Source organism: Pinus tabuliformis, chromosome 7, assembly GCF_031772625.1.
Source record: "Pinus tabuliformis cultivar Carrire ecotype Pingquan chromosome 7, CPIR1, whole genome shotgun sequence".
NCBI lineage: Eukaryota > Viridiplantae > Streptophyta > Pinopsida > Pinales > Pinaceae > Pinus > Pinus tabuliformis.
The window spans coordinates 574746102-574771335 of NC_142293.1; positions in this window are offsets into that span (position 1 = coordinate 574746102).

Below are 25234 nucleotides of genomic sequence, written 5' to 3' on the forward strand. Positions count from 1 at the left end.
ATGTTGGTTTGAAGAAAAATAGTGGGCCAGAATCAGGATGAAAGGAGTCTGATATGGGTCTAACAATGATCATCTGGCACAGGGGAGCATATACTTCTAATAATGCATTGTTGGCATTATCTTAGAAGATCTTGGTATAAATTCACAGTTGTTTTTTATTCAGGTGGAACATGTTCAGGGGGAGATCATGGTTGCCGGTCTAGATGGTGATTAACAGATGCTACTGATGATAGTTACTGATAACTATCATGGTCTTGTTTCAAATATTTTGTCTCTATGTCATGTTTATCGTTTAATGTCAAGGTCATGAAACGACCTATTTTGTTTCCCCACTATGCATGGGATGGATGATGTAATGTTCTTGTTTTGACATGTATAAACACTTGGTATATCCCCATTTTATTGGGAGATAGATGTATGTATGAGTCATTGGTGATAGGAAGGTCATTTATGATGTATGTATAGAGTCATGTTCTTCTTTTAGAACATCTTTTTGCAGACCTTGCTTATATTCAGGGGGAGCATGGACTCGAGCATGGAGCTCAATCAACACACTTCAGCATATCAGAGAATTTAGCATGTACTCAGCAGGAGCATATCTCTTTGCCCTTGATGACAAAGGGGGAGAGTGACTTGGGGTTGCCATCAAGTCCAAAGGGGAAGATTATTGGCATTATGACACAGATTTGGCACTATGACACATGTGTTGTCCTTGATGGAAACTCACTCAGATGACAGATCACAGTTCAAACTCACATAATGAAGAAACAGAGATATACGCAGGTTCCCCATTGACCAATCCATGTGTACATGTGGGTTCGTAGACCAAAAGGCACATATGGCGTACACACGAATTTTCACAGAAGGAAAGGCACGTACATGTTGGAAAACTTAGTTTTGGTCAGTGCTATTTGGTCCATGGTATTTTGATCGATGATATTGGTCCAAGGTATCTTGTCTGAAGTGTTGACCCCAGGTATTTGGTCCAAGGTATTAGTTCTAAGTGGTTTTGGTCCATGGTATTGAGTAAGGCCTAAGACTATAAAAGGAAGAGAAAATCATTAGGAAAAGCCACTCATGAATTGAATATCTAATGAATAGCAAGATCTAATATTCAGGCTATTGGGTTATGGTGCATAGCTGGATCTGAACCAAGGATGAACCTTAGTGCTTGATGAAGGATAAGACCTAATGATGGGTCAAGATCTTAAGGCTTAAAGTGAAGTATCTTTATGTGGTTTTGATCATTTATTTGTATAATTGGCGCATGTTGTAGTATGTAAATATGATGATCTAGGTATAACTGAAGTCTGAAATTGTTGTAGAGTTTAAATCATCATTTACAGATCTATACGCAGGTTCGCTTTAGAAAAGATGTGTATACATGCTAGTTCGGCATATCAAAACAACATATACATCATAAATTTGATTTGCAGATCTGTACATAGGTTCGCCTTGAGAAAAGTACATTTACACGCAGGTTCGACAAAAGGAAGTAGCGTATATCTCACAAAATACATTTTAGCTACTTCTGTTTGCTATTGCAGTGCTCTGGGTTCTGGCTTGGGTTTTGGTTACTATATTTTGGTTACAACATTCTGAAGATTTGTCAAAGTGATTGGTTGATTCAGTTTTGGTTGATCCAGATGATTGAATGATGCAATTTATGGATCCAGTCTGAAAATTTATGAAACGTGGTCCCTGGAAGAAAAGAGAAGGTTGGAGCCTTTTGTAGGCCACCGCTTACGTACTAGTAAACAATTTAGCTAGTACAAGAGCTAGGGGGTTGTAGCTCCCTTCCAAGAGAAGCTGGAGAACGAGAGAAGGTTGTAGCATTCTGTAGGTAGAATACTGCATACTGGTATAAGACTGCACCAGTACAAAAATTGTAAAAAGAAGTTTCTAATTTAAAAAGAAGATAGAGACAATTGCAGCAGGTGGTTTTCACCCACATTGGGTTTCCACCTTATATATTGTGTTCTTGTGTGTGATTGTCTGTTCTGTTTTTACTGCACCTGGTTACTATGTATATGGTTCTGATGCACTGATTAAAGATCAACATATGAAGAATTAATTGAATCTTAAGTCTACAGGATATACACTAGTTGCCTTAAACACAGTTGCGTATACATGCAAGTTTCAGTAATTGAAGTAGAGTATATGAATCTAATTATGGAAATGAAAAATTATTGACTTGCTAATACTGATTCACCCCCCCCCCCCCCCCCCCCCCCCCCCCTCAGTATTATTTCCAACACCCAGATGAATATGAAGATATTGTTATTGTAGAACAATGTTAAAAAAATCTGCAAGACCATCTATCTAGATGAAATGGAGGCTAGAGTTAGATATAATAAAAATCTTCAATTAAAACATGAGGAGAGAGTAGCACAATATAAGGCTTGGTATCAATATGTTTCATCATAGCTACAAGTATAATTTATCGAGCTAGAGTTTCGCCAAGCTCAAGCATAATGTATAAAAAAAAAATCTTCTTACACTCTAGCCACATTTTTCTTATCTGATATTGTATTTAGAAAATAATGAGTAATGTAAATGTTAGTGGAATCCCAAGGGTCAAATAGGGAATATGAAGAGTCATTAGATAGAACAAAGAAAAAACAAGCTCAATAGTCATAAGGGAGCTCAAAGATCACAAGAGGAGGTGAAAGGTCACCTAATTTGTTATAAATAAACCCTCATAAATAAAATAAAAAAGGATTGGTGTTTGATATTTGGAGCCTTGGCTTCTTTAGTCTAGCATACGAGTGAATATCATTCTTTGGAGAAGCGAGTGGTAGCTTCATGTTACACTATTGGGGCTAGTGTCATATCATTTTATTGTATACTTGGAACATTCACTTAATTATCAAAAGCTCTTAGATGCAACACACTTTCACGCATGTATCCCAGATGTTGTAAGTCTATTCCTTAAATGTTTGTAGTATATGTTATTTCATTTTTGCTAAGGTCAATGAACTATTTCGTTAGCTTTAGTATATATCTTATTGAATGTGTGTAGTATTCACTTTCATGGTCGTTATTATCTTGTGAACTATTTTGCAGTATAACTAAGGATTATTTCATATGTGCATTGCGTTTCTTTTATGATAGTACTACGACTCTTCTTCTAAAGGCTTACTCTCTTTTCCCTTTGCATGAAAGAGCCTCTTATTCATTACAATTGGTATCACACAAAGTTTACTTACTTGTTGTCACCAAAGTAATGTGTATGTCTTCTTATGTGTTTATTGCAGTCAAGGCACATCTTTAATTAATATCATTGTTAAGGAAACTGAATGTATTTTTGGTTAGGAATTCTACTCCAAATGGTGTGGGGTCTAATTTGGATTTCATACTGGGAAGACCCCTTCCTTGTTGTCGGCATCCAAAACCACCAAAAAAGTCAAGGAGATTGAAGAAATGCTTTGTCAAAGAATGGAAGGAAGATATAATTCAAAATATTTCATACTAGAGGATGAGGTAGCATTGTCCCATAAAAGGAAATCAAAGGGAGAAGGACCATATGCACCAAGAAATATTGATGATGAAGACAAAAGAAGAGGTTGGATGCCCTCATTTTTTTTAAATTAATAAACTATATGTAGATGCTAGTCTTAAATATTATGGATGTCATTTGAAGTTTTCATGAAGATGGAAGAGAAAGGATAGAATTTTAATGCAATTTTATTCATAGAATGCTAGTTGGACAGTCTTAGGATTTAAGAAGACAACAAAAAGAATGCAACCAATGAGAGGATGAGTCTAAGATCCTAAAATAATCTAAATATTTTTTTTTTATCAAATACATGGTTCAAATACTTATAGGATTGTGGAAGAAGGGCATTGGGTGTTGTCATAAGAAGGAGAAAAGGAGGAGCGATAGACAAATCTATCGCATCAAAATGAAAATTTATTTCATTTTCATCCCAATAGTGTGGAGTAGAAATTTGTTTTGAAAAGTAATTAGTAGCTTGCAGAAACTGAAAATTCACATTGTGTTGAGATGCATAACTTTCAATTTGGGATGCTCCAACAATAGGTGAAATTCTATGTAGAGCAGCCATGGGAAAGGCTATCAATTTTTTTGGAACTATATGATGAGGTGGAAAATCAAGCCATGAAATTTCTAAAGACACTATTGAGGGTGAGTGGCAACAAGAGCCTGGTCTAGTAAGAAAATAGGCTAACCACTAAAATTGAGAAAATGATAATGTTAATGAAGAAAGTACCTAAGAAATCACATGGAAGTGAACAAGAGGAGAAAACCAATAGGAAAATGTGAATGGATGAATAGGTTTACATTAGTGAAGCAAGGAGGAAACAATAAAATAAGGTATGGGATCTTGGGTAGCTAAGGATAGAAACAAAATAGTAATGCAGACACATGACGAAGAGGTCATGAAAAATTTTCAATATGGGCAGTCTAATGCAAGAGCATCAACCTTAGGCATTCCATTTCATTTAGGCCCCAAGGGGGTCACAAAATACCAAAAGTTGAATATATTTCCCCAATATAATTTTGTATAAAATTATTTAATTTTTTGTAGCTACAAGTACCTAGATTCTAGAATAATCTAGGAGTTTAAGCTAATAGGTGAGCTAGTGTTTTTGGCCAAGTTAGCCTGTGTAAAACTAAAAAATGCCATGATGAGGTGTTAGGGACTAGGGACAAATGTCCAAAATAATCTTCATTTTGTTGGGGTATTTTCTAGTTAATAGATGATTATATATGTGTGTATAGTGAGAGGGTTATATAGAGCTTACGTAATTTAGAAGGATTCTTAGGATTATAATAGAAAAAATGCCATGATGAGGTGTTAGGAATTTTTTAGGAGTAGGGACAAATGTCCAAAATAATCTTCATTTTGTTGGGGTATTTTCTAGTTAATAGATGATTATATATGTGTGTATAGTGAGAGGGTTATATAGAGCTTACGTAATTTAGAAGGATTCTTAGGATTATAATAGAAATAGAGATATCTACAATAGGGTTAGTAAAGGCTATGACGTCCCTTTTTAAATACACCTTTTTAAGGTATAATAGAATATAGGTTTCTTATTTAAGTCCTATGTTCAATTCCATTGTCTAAGCATGGATTGATTCCCTATTGATTGGAATCTTGGGGATGCCCTCAGGATATAAATTTGAAATTCCAGAAGAAAAGTGGAGAACGCATAGTAAAGAAAACCATAATGAAACTTTTTATTAAAATAGAGAATAATTGTAAAATATACATTGTGGTGGACAATCTGTCCTTTTACAAAATGTGACTTATTATGTATAGCTTTATTTTATTACAGTACCATAGGTAAATTCCATGAGTGGGTAAATACCATGGGTGAATTTATACCATGGGTGGATTTTACTTACAATACTATGGGCAAATTCCATGAGTGGATAAATACCATGGGAGGATGAATACCAAGGGTGTATGCCACTTACAATACCATGGGAAAATAGCATGGGTGAATGAATACCATGGGTGGATGCCACTTACAATACCATGGGTAAATTCCATGCGTGGATAAATATCATAGGTGGATGAATACCATGGGTGGATTCCACTTGTAATACCATGGAAAAATTTCATGGGTGGATTCCATTTTCCATTCAGATCACAAATGTAAACTTGGAAAATCTTCCTATGTGTATGTACTTTCCTTATGTGTGTACTTTCATCCTAAAATTAAATGAAAGAACAATAATCTATGTAATAAATTAAAACCTTGGTTGACAGTTCGGAGGACCAGTTTGAAATTATAATTGGATCTCACAGACATTATTCAAGTTGTTCAACTGAATGAGTTTACACAATATAAAAAAATCTTGAGCATTCGATACAAAAAAACTAGGAGACTTATTGAAAATTTCAATGTAAAATCCCATTAGGACATGACGAAGTTATTGTCGGGTCAAAGTTCCATCCACGAAAATTTCTGGACAAGACTTAGGGTTTTGCAACTAAATCCTTTGTAATTTTAATTCTAACTATTTTGGATGAATAGTAAAAACCCATAAGATTCATTAGGACCCCATATTTGTGAGCACACAAGTTTCATAAGGAATGGACCACATATATGTCGTGGGGTGTCTAATAGTTTGATCAAGTTAGAAATCAGTGGGAGGTCAGACCCCTAAATTCATGGATTATATACTTTGTATCCAGCTTATGTCCAACATATGGGACCTCACATAGTAATATGGGTCGAGGAGTAGACATTCTAGCGGATTAAGAGAGTGTAAGTTTAATCGAGTGCAGATCCCTCAATGAGAACTATTTGGATAAGTTGAATCTGATTCTGGAATCTTAGACCAGAACCAAAAAGGATATATATGGGTTGGTAAACCTAGATAGAATAGGAGAAGGATATATGAGCTTGATGACATTTGGATGTGAAGAGGTGTGGGACATCCAAAATTATATGGATCCTAAATCATGAGAATGAGGTAGAAGAGCTAACATTTATTTTTAAGGTTTTAATGCTTTTGTGCTTATAATGTAAAAGGACCAATGAGAAGGGGTAAAAGTTTAAATGCCTCAACTTAAATCTTGGTTATGAATCCTTGATCATTTCATTAAGTGTCAAAAGTGAAGAGTCTTCAAGGTTTCAAATTTACACATGCATTATTATAGAACGTGTAAAACCTCCTATAAATGGTCAAGAGAACAAGATTAGCTCTGGAAGAATGAGTAGTCAAGATACCAAGTCTATCTTTGTTAGGGAGGGGGACGTAGTCTACACATGACAACCACCATCAATTTAATCGATGAGATGAATTTGTTTCAGAGGGTCTACCCCTTACATCAGTAACTAGTGTGGGTACTTAATTCGTATCCACCATTGATTGTGATTGATTGTTTTTGTCATCTTAGAACCCTATGGTAAAACTTGCACTGCAGAACTTCTGATTGGTGACCTATGGGTTATGGGCCCATGTTCTGTCTTGACATTCCACATTTGGTAGTATAGGTCCATCGACCTCTTAGATCACAAAGCCCTTTTGACTTCCATTATTTATGAAGGGGTCTGTGATCGAATTCTTCCTTCTTATGAAATCATCGGCATTACTCCTTGACTTGAACAAACTTTTGATTTGGTCTCCTTTTGGACACACAGTCAATGCCTATAGTTGTGCTCTATGCTTCTATGCACTTAAAGGGTCAATGAATCAACTATATCAATATGGAACTGTAACAAAAATGAATACACATTCTGGATCATATTCATCTCAATCTATACACTTGCATCTTGGTGAGATGATTGAACAATGATCACTAGCTCTGGAGCTTCTGTAATGGAATCAGGTTTTTATCAGGCCTAGTGACTTAGCCCAAATAAGAAATATTATTGACTTAGCCCTAATAAGAAACGTTAACCTATGTGTCTACATTTAGATTTCCTATTGATGCCAGCCTATACCACACTTTCTACAATCAAAGTCAACAACACTAATTATAAGTGTAAAGAAAGGGATTCCTGCACCTTTGCTTCCTACATGGCATTCACACAGAGTATGAATACAAAGATCAAAATAAACAACATATGTACAAGCACAAATTCAAAATAATTCCATTACTCAAAATAGGGTATATTTACAAATGATCACACAATTTGTACCCATATATTTAAGGATCTCTCTTATTCCTGGAGTTTCCCTCTCCTTGTTATCCCTACAGTTACCCTCATTGTTTGATCTATACATACCTATATGGATTTCTATTGACTAGAATATCAAATAATATCATGGAAACTATTTGGACATCTATCCCAACACATATTAACTTCATAACAAATAATCTTGATATATGTTGTCTTTACAAAGCCCCACTTGGCCATAAAACTCTACATCACTTAACAACCTAACAATCCAGATTCTTTCTAGAATGTAGACACTCGTATTTAAACTAAAGAACCACTATTAAAAGAATTATACAAATTACAATTGACGTAATTTTCTTTCCATTTCGAAATTTCATAACCCCAAAGGGGTATAGTTGAAATGGTTTCCTAGGGGGTTGATTCTCCTACTTCAGACTCCCCAAGTAGAAGATTTATTAGCTCCTTGTTAGAAGTCATAAACTTTCTTCTTCATCCTAGATCCTACACTTGATTTTATTTGTTCAGTCAATTTAGTGTCCTAAATTGCTTGCATAGATTATCAACCAAGGTTCGTAAGCTGATGAAGTGTAGTGCATTGTATGTGCTTAGTTAACCCTTCTTACTTTGTTGTTTTGTATTTTATATTGTTTTTGGGGGCTTTTGTTCTTTGATTCCTAATGATGTACAATCTGAACTTATGAGAAGTTGAATCTAAACTTCCTAATGGTGAACCAAGAGCTTAAAACTAGTCAAAATCTAAGTTAAAAGAAGGAAAAACAAAGCATCTATCCTAACTTGTCATTAATCCTAAGTCATGAATCTAATTCCTTAAAATTAAAAGGTAAGTTGTAAGGCAAGTTGAAATAAATATAGAGAATGAAATTAACTGAAGTACTTCTAGTTACCCAACCTTCAATTTTGAAATATATCTTTCTTGAGATGGAATACAAGCAACTTTCTATACTTTATGGTCTAAAGAACTAAATAAAACACGCAGAAAGTAACTGATTGGTTTCGAACCTTGTGTAAAGTGAATTTTTAACCATTTAGTTTAGGATGGATATCATCTTGAAATGGCGATCAAAAACATTCATTCACATAGTGTATTGGCAATCTGAACTAGGAAATAAATAACAAAAACAGTGAGTAAACTAATCAGCAATGCATCCTCATTACTTTCAACCTTACTCTTGTTGTGGGGAAAAATGCCTATGCAGGACGATCCTATCCACCTAAGGTGTGACAGTGCCTTAGCAACAAACGAGTACAACTATACTGGTTTCTTCCTTTATGAAATGTGAAAGAAGAGAGATCAATAGACTTACCGGTGTCTTCCGTTTGTCCCTCGATCCAATCTCCCTTCTCTTTGGGTGTTCACAGCTACTTGCCTTCTTGCTTATCCAGCTACAACTTCCTGCAAGATCACAAGAGAACAACTACTTGCGACAAGAGAACAGCTACTTGAGACAAGAGAACAACACTACTCAAAGACAGATGTTCACATTCATAACTAGTTTAGGATTAGAAATAAACCAAATACACTAATACATTCATACATCAAAATACATCAGCATATAGGAGAAACCAAGATAGCTTTATTGATGAATAACAAGGTTCAGGAAGAGATACAACCCAGAGGGCTCCAATCCAGCATCTCCTTCCCAGCAAATGGAATTCCTATCTTCAGCCCCTTCAAAGCATTAAGCACCCAATGATTCCAGTCTCAAACCAACAGCAATTCTTTGCAATAACAAAATTCCAGCCTCTAGATCTCATGGAGGAGAGATCCATATATAGATGTTTGGAGAGAGGATGAGTCAGCTTGAGATCTGACTAGTTTCTTCTCCCTCTGTCAGTTCTTGAGTCCACTTAGAGGTTCTTGCTTCCACTTGGAGATTTGGAACCTCTTACTCATCACCAGTCGAATTCCCTGAGGCAAGTGTCATTTTGGAAGCTTCCTGGGTTTTGACACCTTGAGAAATGAGCCTGCCACTTGTCCATTCTCGTTCAGCGCAGGTAGCCTTTGTTCCAGTTGACATTCAACGCAGGTAGCCAGTGGAGCCATTGACATTCAGCGCAGATAGCCAGTGGAGCAGTTGACATGATCCTGAATTGACTTGTTTTTGAGTAATTTCAGGTGGAGAACTTCTGTGAATTGCTGTGGTTTGTTAGCCTTGTTCCTCTAGGGGTAGGAACAACATGTTTAGGGACTTTGGATCCCTTAGATTATGGACATTTCATGCTCAATGCTGTAAGGCACAAAAATGTCTATAACAGTTGCCCCCTAAAGTATGAGGCTGTTTATCGAGCGAAATGCTTTATCAGGGGGATCCGAAGTTCATCCAATGCTGAGAGGAGACCTGTAATAAGATACAATACAATACATTATTTTTCATACTGCTTTCATGATCTAGCTGAGGCGGGCATTCCCATGCTCAGCTTTATAAATTCATTTTTCTGTACATAGCACAGACAATCGTCTGATGGTAGACTGATAATTTTGATGAAATTATCATCCTTTGAGTAGGACGATTATCTGCTGCAATGATGTACATGTCGATGTCTTTATCTTTCCTGAATATATATCGCAGCCCGGATGGATGAAACTAGATCCGAGGTCTTCAAACTCGTTCGATCTTCACTCTAAGTACAAGTCGATCCATGTGAGAATTGTTCTGAAGTCGAACATGGAAAGACATCGCTTGATTACCGGTCAATGATGTAAACCGTTAACAAGCGCGAGAGGAATCACCGATAATGATGATGACCCTCAAGGTACTGCAGTACAATTCACGTGGTGTGAATAAAGGACTTGGCGTCGAACACCACACAAAATCTTTCGGTCGAAGGTCATTGATGTATACCTGTCGCCGGAAGTGAGAAACTTGCCATTGTGGCATGCAAGCTTCAAAGTACTGAAGGGGGTGTTCCTAGATCAACTTCTTGGATAATGAGCTGATGTCGACAAGAAGCGATCCGTCAAAGGAGGGCCTTAATGAATCCCACATCAGTGACGCGGAACGGAGCTAATGATTTTAATGGAGGTGAAAACGATCTGTGACATATGATTCAGGGTGGCAGTCATGAATGGATGAAGGATAATGTATGGTAGTGGATGGGACCCGGTTGACTCTTTCTGAACGACTTCTCTTGAACATATGGCGACACTGATGCGATGGATCGGTAGCATTACCCCAAATATGGATGGTCTGGCGAGACCATGGATGTGACCGGTGAATGAAACAACCCAACCCGAATGTGGTACGGAGGAAAAGTGTCATGTTCAAGAGCGACTTGCTACCATCAAAGTTTTCTTTAGTTTCTCCCAATTTTTCCCCAGTCATTGCTGACCAGTACCTCTTTATTTTTGTCAAGCTTGAGGAGGATAACATATGCTTGTTCTATAACATGCCCTTCGGGCAAGCCCATTGCTATGTTTTAACGAGCCTACCGATAGGGAAACTCGTTCTCGTCTAAAGACAAGTTTGTCGCTATTTAATGATTTTAATGAGTCTAACGACAAGGATAACTCGGTTCTTTTCATTTTTAGAGAGTCTGAAAAGATACATAAAGTCAACTCCAAAATTCCTTTTTCGTCATCTAATCCCTTAAGTCTGAAAAAGTATAAAACAATACAGAAGGGATGAGTTTTCGATAATTTTAACGAGCCGAATAAAACAAGCGCTCAATCTTTTTGTGCAATAATCCCTCGGGTCCAAAAAGATTAAAATCTAGAGGAGGGATAGCTCTTCCGGTCATTTTAACGAGCTGGAAGGCCAAAACTCGGCAATCTTTTCATATTTTACGAGTCAGATGAAAAGAGCTTAAAGAAGACTCGTCTTTTGAGGAACGAGTGATAAACAGGGTTAGCAGTAGATTCCAGGTACAGGTTGGAATTTTCCAATCACGGCAGTGTCACAAGGATGGCTAGGTGAAATCACTTTTCGCAGCTGTTCCTCAAAATGGGTAAACAATCATATGGAGGTGAACGATCGGCCAAATGAAAAGTGGAGGTGACAGGTGCAAACACGACTAAGGCTTTAATGGCTGATGATATTACATTCACAGTGGTTATTTACCAAGATAGTTCATTTTTTAACGAGCTTAAACACGGGTGGAAACATTTGCTCGATTTAACGTTTATTTTTTAACGAGCATGAATTACGTGCTAAAACTGCTCGGATCTTGCGTTTATTTTTTAACGAGCATGAACTTTGTGCTAAAACTGCTCGATTACCCAGTCATATGATCAGAGTGTCTCATCAAGATTCTATTTTTTATGGAGCTTCATCTCACTAAGCTTTGCTCCCCATCCTTTCTTTATGCAAGTTAGGAAACGGCCAACCCAAAAAAACAGATAAATAACCGCTCTTTGCTTGCACTCCAAAAGGTTTGCATGCCCCCAGGTATAAAGTACGATTTCAAAGTTACCTCTACTTCATTTCTGTCAAAACTTTCGTTTCACTGGGAGAGGCCTACCTCTTTCAGGTTACCCAAAGATTGTCTCGTTAATCTTTCAAACAAAACACTTCTTCAGCAATGTCTACCGAAATAGACAAAGGTGAGTGACACTCTTGTCAACTCACATAACTTTGACAAAAGAATCTTATTCTAGAATAACCCCTGTTCCTCTACGGACAGGGTACAGACTAGTCATATTCTCCCGCGGAAATCTACACTATACCCAAAGTTTTCCTGCCGAAGCAGACCAGGACGTATGCCCCCTGCAGTCATATCCTCCCGGATTACTCGCGCTCATCAAGAGGACGGACCGTGGGTTGAGACATTTCTTGAGTGAATAGACCATTTAGGGATGGTACATGACTATTTGCGATGCGTGATCCGGGAAACGAAAGTTGGTCCACGAGCTTGACAATTCTTCCTTCATGCGGAAAACAAATTACTCTAAAGAGTGAGGAGACTATAGCTCCCATGCAATATATATAGTCTCGTCCAAGGAGTAGGTTATAATCCAAGGGTCCTTGAACGACCATCACGTTCATTTGAATGGTCTTCCCTTTCAATGTTATAGGCACATTGGGGAGGATCCCTAAAGGTCGACTGGTTCCTTTATCAAAGCCTGATAGATTTCTCATTTCAGGCAAAAGTGCTGGCGAACCAAGCGCTTTCCAAGCAATAGAGGAAAGGATACTCACAGATGCCCCCTCATCAATGATAGTGCCAGCCATTACCATTCTGTATATTTGAAAGATAATTCTAAATGGTATGCTTGCTGGCAACCGGGGTCTACCTAGTTGGTTCCAGTCAAAGGACACAACCAGGTTGCTTGGTGGTGGGACCGAATAAACAGCCGGATATCGCTCTGATGAACTTCCTTCCTGCAATAAAGGAATGGGGGCACTGCCCCCTTGTTCATCAGAGTCAGTGTTGATGAAGAGAATTTGGACGGTGTCGTCTTTATTCTCCTCTGTGATGATATCATTCGAAGATAGAGCCTCTGAAGGCAAAACCGGGTCAACTGCCGTATCAACCTGTTGACTTTCGTCAGGCATGGATCCAGACGGTTCATCTTCAATGATAGGTGCTTCGGCTGACCATCTGGGTGGGCCAGCCGGGTTCTCAACTAGTGAAGGACTTGGCAGGAGTTTTTGATATCCAGGAGGAAGTTGCGCTCGTAAAATCGGGCGATCTTCCAGAACTCTTTTAGCCTCATCTAAGAAGGGACAACGGTGGATGGCGTGATCGCCTTCACACAGTTTACAGGGAAATTTAGCTTTCCCTCTCTGTCCTGTGGCTTCACTTTCACTAGTTGACGGTGAGCAGTCAACATGGCTATCAGAGGTTGATGCTACCGAATTGTGCAGACGGGGAGACCAGTCCCTAAGTATTCGAGGGATACAGGGACAATCTCTGTGGAAATGGTCTCCCTTGCATATGACACATGGCGATTTAGGCCTTGTCAGTGCTGTGTGTGGATTTTTGTCTGACGACACTCGTTTGCCCCCAGTCGCCTTTGGCTCCTTCTTCTTCTTCTCTTTCTTCTTCTTTTCCTTCTTCTCCTTAGGAACTCAATTTTTGGTTTTACCAGTTCCGTCAAGCGAAGAGGAAGGAGGAGAGGAAGATGAAGTAGAAGGCTGGTGGGCAATTCTGGTCTGGTCTAACTGTTGACTCGACTGTTCAGGAATTGTGGTGTTCTGAACGACATTGGTTGAAAAGAGCCAAACTGGCAGGCCAATTGTCAGTCCTGGAAGCGACAATGTGGCCATGTGGGGCGCACCAACATCTCCCCAAGAGGAGAAGGGACTAGGATTTCCACCAAGGGGAATTCCTTGGTTGGTGTGCTCCATTTTTTCAACCTAAAGATCAACGCAGGAATAAGGGGTGATTGTTCCGTTTAAAATAAATTTTAACAACACTTTAGACACAACTTGCTTTTTCAGTTTTAAAGAGTTGAGAAAAAGCTAAAGATGACTCTAGTCTCCTTCGATGTTTTAACGAGCCCGAAGTGACAAATGCTCAGATGGACTTTTTCTGTTATAGAGTCTGAAAAAGGCCAAAAGGAACTGCTCTGGAGTTCTAGGCAGAGGGTGTGCCAAACTTTTCGCAAAACCGCAGAATACTTTTTAAGGTACGGGCGGTCGATCTTCGTGAATGCTGTGTTCACTGCATTGCGATCAGTAGGGCGGCCGACACGGCTTCCTAAGGATAAAGGATATATGCCTATAGGGGTCTACCAATATATACGCGACGGTACGTGGGAGCACAATCCGTACTGGCGCTATCGTCCCTCAGGAGGAATCACCCACCTTCCACGAGATCGACAGTCACTAGGCTTAACGACGTCGGAACACGTCTCTAGCCTAGACCTCTATGTTGTGCGTTATGTTACAAAGCGTTGTTAAGTTCATTCAATTTATTTTAGGTTGATCTTTTTAAAGTTTGCCTTTCAAGGTTCACCACGAGATGTATGATACAAATTCCTAAATGCAGTCTAAAGATGATAAGCAAGCTTTATATCTTTTCAACTTTGAAAATCCTAGCTACTAAGGGAAAAGAAAGACACCATCTTTTCTCAAAGAGCAATCAGCACACTCTAATGCACTTTTCCTAAATCCAACATGCAAACTTATCAAATGCAAATGCACAATGCAGGTGTTTGTTTTCCGCTTTCTTAGTATTGATGCCTACAAAGAAAGCTTTTTGCACAACTTTGAATTTGCTTTTAAATGATCAATACAAACAAGTTTACTTTTTCGAAATCAGAGAAGATAGAAGAGATTACAACACTTAACGATTTTCGAAATGAATACTTGTTTTGACACTTAAAAGAGACAAATCAAAACCAATAAGCAAAAGTAAATATATAATCAATCTGCAAACAACCAATGAACTCTCTTCTAAGATCACAATCAACAGATCTGAATCAAGGGCTACAGGATGACTACTTCACTCATGCAAAGAAAGACTGTAAATGACGCCATAAACACATAAAAACACTCACAGTCTTTTTGTACAAAAGGAGGCGGAATCTAAGCAGAGAAAAGGGGTCATTAGACTGGTACCTCTGCTGGTTACAGGCTGCAAAAATCAGAGATCAAAACAAGGCAAAACAGAGCAGAGAACCCCAGCTGCACAAGAGCAAACTGGTTCAGCGCAACCTCAACACAGGGGTTTTGACATTCAACGCAGGTAGCCTTCACGGGACCTGCGTTGAAATGCAGAATCCCTTCACTGGGTCTGCCCTGAAGGAGAAACTCTCGTTTCCCTCAAGTTCTAGGTCACAGATTGCTATTTAATTCACTGTTTTAGGCCAAATAAAAACAACAAGCAAGGTGTAATCAAAGGGATGCTTTGAAATCTACTAAGATCTATCACAAGGATCATCAAATCATTTGTGGATCCATTGTTAAGATCATAGACAAGTCCAGCAACTGGATCAAAGCAACAACTTTCTACTTTGCATCCGGTAAAGATGCAGTTCGGCTGTTGCTGTCAAGTCTATGAAAGAAACAATGATAGAAACACAAATAAAATGATTACACAAATCTCCCCAGTGGAGTCGCCAATTTGTTGTGGGGAAAAATGCCTATGGAGGATGATCCTATCCACCTAAGGTGTGACAGTGCCTTAGCAACAAACGAGTACAGCTATACTGGTTTCTTCCTTTATGAAATGTGAAAGAAGAGAGATCAATAGACTTACCGGTGTCTTCCGTTTGTCCCTCGATCCAATCTCCCTTCTCTTTGGGTGTTCACAGCTACTTGCCTTCTTGCTTATCCAGCTACAACTTCCTGCAAGATCACAAGAGAACAGCTACTTGCGACAAGAGAACAGCTACTTGAGACAAGAGAAGAACACTACTCAAAGACAGATGTTCACATTCATAACTAGTTTAGGATTAGAAATAAACCAAATACACTAATACATTCATACATCAAAATACATCAGCATATAGGAGAAACCAAGATAGCTTTATTGATGAATAACAAGGTTCAGGAAGAGATACAACCCAGAGGGCTCCAATCCAGCATCTCCTTCCCAGAAAATGGAATTCCTATCTTCAGCCCCTTCAAAGCATTAAGCACCCAATGATTCCAGTCTCAAACCATTCTTTGCAATAACAAAATTCCAGCCTCTAGATCTCATGGAGGAGAGATCCATATATAGATGTTTGGAGAGAGGATGAGTCAGCTTGAGATCTGACTAGTGTCCTCTCCCTCTATCAGTTCTTGAGTCCACTTGGAGGTTCTTTCTTCCACTTGGAGATTTGGAACCTCTTACTCATCACCAGTCGAATTCCCTGAGGCAAGTGTCATTTTGGAAGCTTCCTGGGTTTTGACACCTTGAGAAATGAGCCTGCCACTTGTCCATTCTCGTTCAGCGCAGGTAGCCTTTGTTCCAGTTGACATTCAACGCAGGTAGCCAGTGGAGCCATTGACATTCAGCGCAGATAGCCAGTGGAGCAGTTGACATGATCCTGAATTGACTTGTTTTTGAGTAATTTCAGGTGGAGAACTTATGTGAATTGTTGTGGTTTGTTAGCCTTGTTCCTCTAGGGGTAGGAACAACATGTTTAGGGACTTTGGATCCCTTAGATTATGGACATTTCATGCTCAATGCTGTAAGGCACAAAAATGTCTATAACAACTCTGTTTAAAAACAAAGTTGTTTCCTTTATGAAATGGATTGGAGAAACAAGACTACACAATTGAATTCTAACATTATGCTACTGATCAGAACTAAAGGAAATCAATCTACAAGAAATCAACCTAAGTTACAAAGACTGCTAAAACCAAATGATGAAATCAAAACTAAAAAGAAAACAAATGAAAAGAAAACCTCCTTCAGTGCAGGGACCCTCTACAACTGACTAGGTTGAGTTGCTAACTAATTCAAATGATCATTGGCCAACACGCAACTTTATATTATAAATAGGAAAAAAAGTTCAAAATTACATAGCTACAAGTCTGAGCTTAATACATCAAAAAATTCGAACCCCCCTGGATTCTGTACAATTGGTATTTAAAATAAAATATTCACAACTGTCTTTTGAGGAAAATTAGCTATAGGTGTTCTACATGTATCACAACAAAACCGCGTAAATGTTTGATCAGCTACAGGTGACTTGAATTCGAGCAAGATGGTTGCACAGAACTGTTAACACAGGTGGCTGATTCGAGTTAATGTTGCAACAAAACTGTTGGATTTATTAATTAACCACGAAACAGTAGACAAAGAGTCCTATTACTTCCGGGTTTCATTTTTTTGACTCCACCTTTGATTGTGGTCTTGAGCTGGCTTTTTTATCGATCTAGGCTGGGTGACTAGGATAGAATCCATGCCAAGATGATTCCAGAGATGCCCATGTGGCCAGTTTTCGTTTGACACCTAGAACCTACCAAACCACAGAAGTAGCTATGGAACACACCGTTAGCTATAGAATAGCCTGCATTGCATAACTAGTTTTCAAAAACTTATTCAAATAGCAAAAACATAAAAGTATAACATGTCAATCATTTAATGTCCTCCTTAAGACAAAATCAATCATTTATCATTGATGGGGATCTTTATTCTTAGGGAAAAGCAAGGGAAAGAAGTGAGAAAAGTTTTCAAGGAGAGGGTAATTCTGAGTTTCACCATACCCCCACTACAAAATCATTGCATGCCCCCATGCAATTTTGCCAAAAATGTGAATTCTTCTTTCCTATTGCATCAGCTTAGACACCTTTGCTAGTACGTCTAATTTTCTTCTCTTGCTCCTCTTTGAAGTGACTTCCATCCTATGTTTCTTCATGAGAAGTCTGTAATTAAGGTTGATGAATGCTCATTTCAAGTTTCTATTCTTCCTCTTCAACTTCATATTCTTCTTGTACCATAGCCTTAGGTGCAGTATTGTATTATCATGAATGGCTTTATCCAATTTACTTTGTTCCCTCATGATTTCATTTTCTTTCTTGATATGCCTGTTCATTATCTCTAACTCATAGATTTCTTGTTTGAGAGAGTCAGTTAGAGGTTCTTATGGATTGACAGGGGGTTCTAGATTGGCTGAGGATTCTGGATCCATTGAGGCACTTTTCTTCTCTAGTGATTCTATATAATCATAAATTTGTTGCTGCACTGGGTCTATGCCTGGAGATCCTCTGCTAGGGATGCCTTTGAAATACTGTTTAGGAGAGTTTCAAGGACTATGTGTAAATGGAACATTATCAAGATATGGTACTAGGGTTTCTCCTTCTAGATTTATGAACTTTGTTCCCTTTTATGATAGCTTCTTTACCATACCTCGGAGTCTAGAGCTCCTTCTAAGTTGTAGGGGGCTTATGTTCTCCTCCTTTGTACCCTTTTTCTCCTTTCCTATCTTTTCCTTTCTCTTGATTTGTTTCATAATCTTTGTCAAATTTTTAGAGATTAATTTTTCATCATCTTGTTGTAATGAAGATTCAAGTTTGTTTCTAGTAATTCCACCAATTTTATTTTTCATCTTCCCTTTTTTCTAGATCTGCTCCCTGATCTCTGTCAATTTTTCAGAGACTAGCTCTTCATCATTTTTCTATTTGGAGGACTAAGGTTTGCTTTGAATGGTCATACTAGTCTTTTTCCTCCTACTCCTTCTAACATTACCCTCTTCAGGTAATTCTAGTGCCTCTTAGAAATAGTTTTTTATCAGGAAGTTTTCCCAAGTATCTCCTATTCTTTTCAAATGAAACTCAATCAGTATTTTTACCAACCCATGATGGTACATAATTGTGTCTGTGAATTCTATTTTCTTCTATACATTTGAAGCCATCCTCCTTAAACTGTTTAGAAGGAAGAAATGGAGGTTGATGTCTCCATTTTCTAGAAAGTTCATCAATAAACATATATGATAGACATACATGCATCTAAATCTCCCCTCACAGGTAATAAATTTTTGTAATATCAAAAGCATGCTTCTCCATTTATTTTTAAGTGCTGAAATAAGAATTCCTTTTCTAAACATAAAGACATCCATACCCGGGTTCCTGAGGATTACCTTCCATGATTCACTGCGAAATTCCTTATTTTTGAACCATCTCTCACCAAGTCTTGGTAGTTCTGTAGCCTCTGGTATGTAAGATTATGTTACTACAAACTTAATGTCTCCAATTTCTAGTTTTGTACCATCGAATGATCTAGAAAAAGATTTTGTGATCTCCTTGTGATAGCCATCAAATGTTTCAATGAAATTGAGCCATCCAACCTTCTGCAGCATCTCCTTGAGTTTTGGGTATCCTTCCATATATTTTTCCCCTACTAGCTCTATCTTGACAATGAGTCCCATGGCTTCTATTTCGTAGAATTTTCTAACCTTCAGAATTACTCTCCTGGTCTATGAAATGGACTGATTGCGGGTATGGTGAAAAAGAACTATGGGTTTGCGTGGAATAAGTAGACGGTGAGGGTTTGGAGAGATGTGAATATGTCGGTCACATTGTAGTTTTGACCATTAACAGATGGAGTTATTAGGGACCGTTTAAGTACAGAGTATGGAGAGTGTAGTGGAGGTGTGGTATGATGAAATTATTATAGATCGTTTGGTACCGAATGTGGAAGATGTGGCGGAGATGTGGTATCATGAAGTGGCAATCAAATCAAATGATGACTTGTTAAGGAGACATACGATCATTCATATTATACATGACTTATGTTCGTAACTTGTTGTTTGAAATAAATTTTGCATTTTACCTTTAGAACTTAACCTTTTTCTTGATAATTCTTTTGGTGTTAATTCGTAGGTACTTAGAGCATGGTTGATCTCCAAAACTTGATTCTTCAATTTCCCTGCATTCATGATTTATTTATGAGCTGTACAATTGTGCCAGAACTGATAAGTCAATTGTAGGTGCAGAACCAGAATAGCTGTGGAATGGAATTAGCTACAGAATGTGAAAAGAAGGAAAAGTGAAACATGGCTATGGAATATGAGTGTAAAAATAAAATGGAAATGAGTTATGATAGTGAGATGGAATGAGGTGTAAGATAAAATGAGAAATAGGGTGAAATGGAGTAAAACTGTAAAAAATAAAATGTAAATAAAATATGACAGTGAAATAAGTGGAACTATAAAATAAAATGAAAACAAAATGAGATGGAATGAGACTATGAATTTGCAGACTCTACATTGCAAATGGATGTAGCTTTTTATCACTACTTATTATAGAAAGGAAATGGAAAATATAGGATGTCAGAAATCTTTGATTTTCATCCTATATTTTCTGTATAAGTATGCCAATCAATGATTGGTTTTCAACCTTGTACAATTTTTTTTTTCATTTTTTTTTTCTAGGAAAAATAAAGACTAAGTTAGTGGAGAAGAAGAATTCTTCTTAACTAGCTTCATTTCAGAGTTATTCTGGAAAATCTTAATGAACTCCTCTCTTGAAATTGGTTTCTAATATATCTTCAACCGATGACCATTCACAAGAAGAGGTATTTTGCTTCCATCTATTGTCCTTATCTTTACTGCTCCATTATTACAGACTTCTTCAATCTCATATGGCCCAAGCCAATGAGTTTGAAACTTCCCTTGAAAATCTTTGAACTTTGAATTGAACAATAGTGCTCAATCTCCTGCTTGAAACTTCTTCTCCTTAATATATTTATCATGCCATTTAGCCCTCTGCTGTCGGACTATATTGGTCCTTTAAACTGAATCTTGCCTTATTTCATCAAGTTCATTAAGTTTCTCCAATCTATGTTTCTATACCTTTGATAAATCCAGTCCCAATTGGACTACCATGTTGAAGGTTTTGATTTGAAACTATATAGGGAACATGAATTGTTTCCCATAAACAAGTCCATAGGGTGTATGTCCCGTTGTGTTCCTCCATGTAGTTCTATAGGCCCATAAGGCTTCAGGAAGCCTTTCTACCCAATCTCTTCTATGTAGATGCACAATCTTATCGAGAATTCCTTCAATCACCTTATTTGTAGATTCAACTTGACCATTTTCTTGTGGATGATAGGGAGTAGATTTCCTATGTTTGATCTTGTAATCTTCCACAAGACCCTTCACCATTTTAGATGTAAATTGAGATCCCTGATCTGTCACAATTTCTCTTGAAACAACAAAACGAGTGAAGATGTCCTCAAAAAGAAAATTAACTACAGATTTTTCATTAGAAAAAGGTAATTCTTTGGCATCTACCCATTTAGTGACATAATCAGTGCATACCAATATATACTTCTTATGCTTAGATGGATGATTAATTGGTCCAACAAAATCCAAGGTCCATGTTTCAAAAGGTTCAATGAGTACCTGAATTTGTAGTGCCATTTCATTTGAAGGAGCAGGTTTACCTACCCTTTGGCAGTTGTCACACCTCCTGACATATTCTTTGGCATCTTTGAAAATGGATGGACAATAATACCCTAAAGAAAAGATTTTATAGGTTGTCCTCTTGTCAGAAAAGTATCCACCACACGGCTCATCATGACATGCCTTAAGAATATTAGGCTTTTCATCTTCCCTAACACATCTTCTGATCATGAGATCTGGACCTGTTTTATACAATTCATTACTGATCCATGAGTATCTTACACTTATCTGAATGATTTTTCTTTTCTCTCTAGGAAACAAATGTGAAGGAAATTTCCATGTGACTAAGTACTTGGCAATATCTGCAAACCAAGGGGTTTGAGTAGTCACTGCAAAAAGATATTCATCAAGAAACATATCTTCAACCGGAGTGTCATCTTTGATATTTTGAATTCTGGATAAGAAATCAGCAACTATGTTTTGTTTTCCAAGTCTATCTAGCACAATAATATTGAATTCTTGCAAGAGTAAAAGCCATCTTGTAACTTTGCCATTAGTAATAGGTTTATTCATTAAGTATCTAATTACAAAGTGAATTGTATGAAAAAAAGTTTCATAGCCTATTATATAATGCCTGAACTTGTTGATTGCATGAACAACAGCTAAAAATTCCTTTTTAGTTACAATATCATTCAACTCAGTGGGAGTCAAATTCTTACTTGTATAGTAGATGGCATAGGGAATCAAATCTTTTTGTCCTAATACAGCTCCCAGAGCTGTATCTCAAGCATTTGTTGAAATGTGAAAAAGGTAGTTTCTAATTTGGACCTCTCAAGATGGGTGCTTCAGAAATTTTTATTTTTAAAGTCTCAAATGCTATCTGGCAATCAGGATTCCAATTGAATTCACAATCCTTGGTGAGTAATTTGAAGAGTGGGGATGATATTTTAGTGAAATCTTCTATAAATTGTCTATAGTATCTTGTAAATCCTAGAAAACTTCTAACATCCTTTTGGCAATTTGGAATTGATAATTTAGAGATGACTTCAACTTTAGATTTATCAACTTTAATCCCATCTCCTGAAATGTGATGCCCTAAAACAATCCCTTCTGTACACATCATAAAACATTTTTCATGGCTTAGTGAAAGGTTTTCTTCCTTACATGTTTTAATAACATTTTCGAAATTTTCCAAGGCTTCTTCAAATGTATTCCCATAGACTGTAAAGTCATCCATATATACCTCTACACAATCATGCATTAGATCAAAAAAAAATTCTAGTACTGCTCTTTGGAATGTTGTACGTGCATTACATAACCCAAAAGGAAGTACTCAGTAGGGATAGGTTCCCCATGGACAAGTAAATGTGGTTTTATCTTGATCTTTAGGTGCCACCTGAATCTGATTATAATTACTAAAACCATCCAAGAATGATAAATATTTCCTACTTGATAATGTATCTAACACTTGATCTATAAACGACAATGGAAAATGATCTTTAAGGGTAGCTTTATTCAATTCTCGATAATCAATGCACATCCTCCATTTACCATTCTTTTTAGGCACAATCACTAAAGGGGAAACCCAATAGCTGTCTGAAATTGGGTAAATGAAGTTTACATTCAACAGTTTTTGCAACTCTTCTTTCACAATTTACCTAAGGTTTGGATTCATCCTTCTTTGAGGTTGTCTGATAGGTCTACAATTTTCGTCAATGTAGATGTGATGTATACAAGTCTTAGGACTAATTCCTTTCATGTTAGCATATTCCCATGCATAGGCAATAGAATGTTGTTGTAATGTCTTGATTAGATTTTCCTGTTGTAATTTCTCCAAGTTATTGTTTATGTTCAATGTTCTCCCTGGAAAGATTTCAATTGTAGAGCTACCAAATTCTTCCATAGAGTAAAGAGACATCTTCCTAGATGACAAATATTCAATATTGGATTTTTCTTGAAATTGATCATGTTCATATTCTGGAGATGATTAAAAATTTTCCATTGTATTTAATATTTGACTATCTTCACTAATGTCTGAAATAGTAAAGAGAGGTTGAATTTCATTTTCATCATCAATCCATTCTTTTTCATCTATTTCTGTGATTGTTCTTGCTGGAGGATATAGAGTGAACTTCTTTGTTGAATTCCCATAAAAAATATACATGTCACTAGATCTACTGCTAATGAAAGCATCAGCTGTGGCCAACCAAGGTCTTCGTAATATGAGTGGATGTCCTCCTAGATTTTTCATGGGGGTTATGATTATAAAATCAATAAGATATTCCCAGGAATATAAGGATATTGAAATATCTTCTAACACACCATCTGGTTTGATTACAGATTTGTCTGCTAATTGCAGTAATAAAGGTGTGTAAAGAAGATTAGGAAGCTTGAGTTGTTCCATGGTTTGTTTGCTCATGATGTTTATTTCTGCTGCTAAATCAATCAATATATTTGGAATTTCAACTCCATTGATATGTGTTTTCACAATTGGACTTCCTGGATCTACATATTTTTGTATGGGAATTTTTCCCATCATTATATCTGCTATTTTTCCTACCAGGTGAATTCTTTTTGTTTCTTTTGCTTTTCTTCCTGGTTTCTTTATGCTCAACTCCTTTATTTTTTTAGCTAGGATTGGAATCTCCTTAATGGATTGTAACAAAGGGATTTTGATACAAACATTTTTCAATTCATCTAGAAAATTATAATTAAGAAACATAATCTGCTTTTATACTCCTCTATCAACTTGTAACCTTTCAAGAATAGGAGGTGCAGAAGTAGATACTGGTTGCTCAATGATAGGAGTCGAGTTCACTGGTTCTTTTTGTTTTTCATCTTCAATATTTTGGTTTTGGAGAGATGTTCCTTCAAAACTTTTATTGGGCTCTAGAGAATCTTCCTCATAATTGTCTTGTTCATGAATTACTATAGAAGGCATTTCCTTTTCTAATATCCTACCAGATCTTAGTTGAAGATCATTGAGATATAGAGGAGTGATCATATAAGTTGGAAATTGTTGTCCTTCCACCATGTAAGTATTATGAGGATTTTTATTGTTGGGGTTTGGTAATGGTTGGGCAGGTAGTTGATTTGGTCTCTACTGAAATGGTGGTAAGAGTTGAGGATTTTGGTTTTGTTGTGGAATTTGTTGTGGAAATGGTAGTGAAAGTTGAGGGTTTTGATTTTGAAGTTGCAGCTGCTAATTTTGTTGTGGAATGTGTGGGGAAAGATAATTCTGATATGATGGAGGATATTGATAATATTGAGAAAATCTCCCATAAGGATTTTGTACTCCTTCAGCGCAAGATTGAGATTAAGATTAAGGTTGAGGCCAAGGTTGCTGCCAAGAATTCCAATTTGGTGGGGGCTGAAGATACATTTGATTGTTAAATCCCTGATTTTGTGGCCCCTACCAAGGTCTTCTAGAGACAAAGCAAAGAGATTCTGTTGAATTTGGAACTGTTTCTTCTTGAAAAAAATCCTTAAGACCTAGAATTGAAGGACAACCCTTGGTCTCATGGTTTTCTGAGAAAATCATACAAGTCTCTATAATTTTTGCATCCAAAGGACATTCTCTTAAAGCGTGTTTTTTTCTGCATTTGGGATAGAAAATAGCTAAAGCATCAACCTCGTTTTTCTGCTTGTTTTTCAACTTAAGGGTGTCTATTTGCTCACTAAGGCTCCCTAGAATATTTGTTTTGAATTCATCAAGCATATTCCCAATTTCCACCCTACTCACTGATCCAGCTGTAGACTTATTCACTCTAACAAGAGAAGGATCTCTTGGACCTATCTCAGTTTTAGATTTCCCTCTTGAGAGATGAACACATAATTCTCCTATGTCACTTAATGGGAGTTGAGAGATATCTCCCTTCCCCATCATGT